This window comes from Notechis scutatus, chromosome 2 (genome assembly GCF_049901735.1).
Source record: "Notechis scutatus isolate UNSWTSFEM ecotype Mainland chromosome 2, rNotScu1.2, whole genome shotgun sequence".
Taxonomy (NCBI): domain Eukaryota; kingdom Metazoa; phylum Chordata; class Lepidosauria; order Squamata; family Elapidae; genus Notechis; species Notechis scutatus.
The window spans coordinates 19789969-19793554 of NC_142010.1; the positions used below are offsets into that span (position 1 = coordinate 19789969).

The 3586-nt window shown below is 42.5% G+C and overlaps 1 long non-coding RNA gene across 1 annotated transcript; it reads right to left on the minus strand.

Moving 5' to 3' along the window:
* Positions 1-341: 341 nt before the first annotated feature.
* Positions 342-2309, minus strand: LOC148131879 (uncharacterized). Its single transcript, XR_015747267.1, has 3 exons — positions 2019-2309; positions 1050-1138; positions 342-580 (listed from the first exon to the last, which is right to left on the minus strand). It is a non-coding gene; the product is annotated as an uncharacterized LOC148131879 (long non-coding RNA).
* Positions 2310-3586: the final 1277 nt, after the last annotated feature.

The window sequence follows — 3586 nt, forward strand, 5'->3', positions numbered from 1 at the left end:
CATCTTTCATATTAGATCTTCCTGACAGGAAATTTAAACAACCCATGGATTCGAGCACAGGTATCAAACTTGTCGCATCATGTTGCCATTACATGACATTTTTGTGAAGTTTTTCCCATTCGCGGAGGTGGAGCGGGTGTGGCCTACGCTTGATGCATCTGGCCCACAGGCTGCCTTTTTGACAACCCCGGATCAGAGGATTGTAGAAATTGGTTCTGTGCTCCGTCACTAGGGATTTTTAAGAAAAGATTTGACAGCTATTTGTCTGGAATAGTATAGGATCTCCTGCCTGAGCAGAGGTTTGGATTAAAAGACTTCCAAAGTCCCTTCCAACTCTGTTATTCTGTATTCTGTAAGATAGTTACCAGGCCTGCATGCAAGGGTAGCTGGATTTTGTCTTAGTTGCATCATCCAAATACACAGCGTGCATCCTTGTTCAGCATTTCCTCTTTCACATCATACTTCTTCCATGATTCTCTACTCCACTCTCCAACTCTATTCCAAGATCTGACTCCCAGATCAAATGGCGGGCAACATACATTCTCGATTGGACCAATCGTGGGAAAGGCAGTCCAAGAATCTGAAAAAAGAAGAATTTCCATCCTTACTTCATGGGCCTAAATTCCAAGATTTCTTGACAATTTTGAGCTGTCACTACGCATGCTTAAATTTATGTCCACTTGATTATTTGGACCATACCCTATGGACATCCCTGGCTCCCAGTATCCTGCTGAGCAGCTGGTTTGTGATGGAATGTTCATAAAATGTTCATGAATTCCATATGATGGATTGTTCATAACAACACATTTGGTCAATGGTTGAAAGAGGTGGTATTCAACAGGTTCTGACCAGTTCTGGAGAACCGGTAGCGGAAATTTTGAGAAGTTCAGAGAACCGGCAAATAGCACCTCTGACTGGAGATTTTACAGTATCCTTCCCCTGCCACGCCCACCAAGCCACATCCACAGAACCGGTAGTAAAAAAAAATTGAATTCCACTATTGACCAATGGTTCACCAAAGAAATGGCCCTGTTGATTGGGTTACTTACCAAAAAAGGAAGGCTTAGAAGAAGCAATAGGACTAAGCCCATAGTCAGACAGATTGAGATAATAGCCCATAAGGGCAGCCCAGCAGAACCTAAAGAAAATGACAGATCATAAAATGGGTAAGAACAGGAATTACATTCAAATAATATTTGTCTCTCCCCAATTTTTTTAGATGTATATGGAAATTAATGAGATTCCAAGATTTTTCTGGATGTCTGGGCACACATTAATCATACCTAAGTAGGTAGCCCATAGTATCCCATGTTTTCTCCCAATTCCATGCCTCCTAATCCTATGTATATCCAAACCACAATGGTATTATGTGGACTTTTCTCTCAACACACTCCCAATTCACTTTAGGTAAAGGTAAAGGTTCCTCTTGCACATACGTGCTAGTCCTTTCCAGCTCTAGGGGGCAGTGTTCATCTCCGTTACAAAGCTGAAGAGCCAGCACTGTCCGAAGACGTCTCCATGGTCATGTGGCCAGTATGACTAAATGCCGAAGGCGCATGGAATGCTGTTACCTTCCCACCAAAGTGGTCTCTATTTTTCTACTTGTATTTTTACATGCTTTTGAACTGCTAGGTTGGCAGAAGCTGGGACAAGTAACGGGAGCTCACAGTTCGAACCACCGAACTGCCGATTTTTCTGATCAACAAGCTCAACGTCTTAGCCACTGAGTCACCGCATCCCTCAATTCACATTATAAAAGCCTAATTGGAAAACATTTTACCAAGCAAAGAATGTTCTCTAACATGTTTCACCCTGCCTTTGAAAGCACAGCTGGTAATGTGGGGGCCTTAGTGCTTTCTGAGCTTGGTGGTTTTCTGGGACATGTTTTCATTACACAGCTAGGTGATATCTTCAGGGCACTGATGATGTTGCCAAGTTTGGTAATGAAATGTTCATTAACACAGTTCAGCCCTGAGCTACATGATATTCTCTTCTATCAATATAGTTGATAATCTTACCTGAAGTTATGGTGGAGGTCATAATAGTAGGGGCAGGCATTGCCTTAGGGATGGGGACTTGAGGTGTTACATTTGTTGCAGAGGTCACATTGGTTCCAGTAGCAGCTTCCAGAATCTCTCTAGAGAGAGAGCGATTTGAGTCAGTTGTTTGAGTTTCAGAAGTTATTGCTACCTTTGGAGCCAAAAAAATTGTGCCCATGGTTGTATATGTTGTCCCGGAAAGAATGGAAGTTTGAGTAGTGCTATCTGTAGAAATAGAGATTTCAGGACCATCTTTGGAGGGTAATGAACTAGAAATTTCAGGCCCAATGGAAATCTGGGTTCTAGAATCACTATTGGGAACCAAAAATATTTCTGTATTAGTATTTGATATAGAAGTGGAAGTTTCAATAACTGCAATGTTAGATGAAGAATTTGATGTGTTACTAAGTCTTGTGGAAGGCACCGGAGTGGACATTTCAGTTACGGCATTGGAAGTTACAGAAGAAGTAGGTTTTCCTGGAGCCACAAAACTAGAGCGTTCTTCTACACTTTCTTCAGCTCTAATGACATGAGTCAAAACAGAAGGTATTTCAACAGTACTTCCAACAGTTGTGATAATGGGCCTTCTTCTTTTGGAAGACTCAGTTTCAGGTATGATGCTTCCAAAGGCAGTGATGTGACCCAAGGGAGGAGATGTTTCCTCATCATTTCCAGAAATGGTAGAAGTGGAGACATCACCTCCACTGTTGGAATCTAGAGGAACGCTAGGTTCACAGTTAGTTGTAGAAGCCAAGATGGGTGAAGTGCTACCAGCAGAGGTAGCCTTTGTAGTACTGGTATCTGAAACAGGAAATAGTATTTTCAGAAGAGAGGATTCTGTGCTAGTGGTGTTGGCTGCAGGAACAGTTGCTTCAGGAATGGAAGCTTCAGAGACAGGTACTTCAATGCCCTTGATGAAGTCCAAACTAGTTGAAGTCTCAGAAGCAGCTGAGATGGATGATAATGTGGTAGGGGAGTCAGCCAAAAGAGAAGGTTGGACGGTATTTTTGGAAGACACCGCCACAGAGCTGGATGCCACAACTGTTTCTGTGTGAGCCCTTGAACCTGGAGAAATGATGGTTCCTCTACCTGAGGTGATCTCTGAAGCAGCGATAGTGGTCATGAAAGTGGAAATTTTATCACCATTATCAGGAGCTGTGGAAGTTTTGATGCCAGAACTGGATTGTGTAAATGTGGTACTGCCATTCACTATCTCAAGAAAAATGGTTCCAGTTGAGCCTACATCACTGAGTGTAATGGAGCTTTTGGTGGCAGATTCAGTAGTCATTGGAGTAAACATTTTATCATTGCTTCTGGAAGTCATCCCAGTAGTGGTTTCTGTGGCAATGCCTTTAGTGGGATTCACAGGCACTGTGGCCATGGTATCAGCTTTTGAATCCAAAGAAATGGTGATTCCTTCCTGTTGGATGATCTCTTTGGTTGGTATCTTAGTAAAGTGTTGAGTTATACTCCCCACAGTGGTAACATCAGATACAAAAGTAGAGATTGCTTCATTTTTCCTGGAAGCTTCTGATGTGGGGATGGAG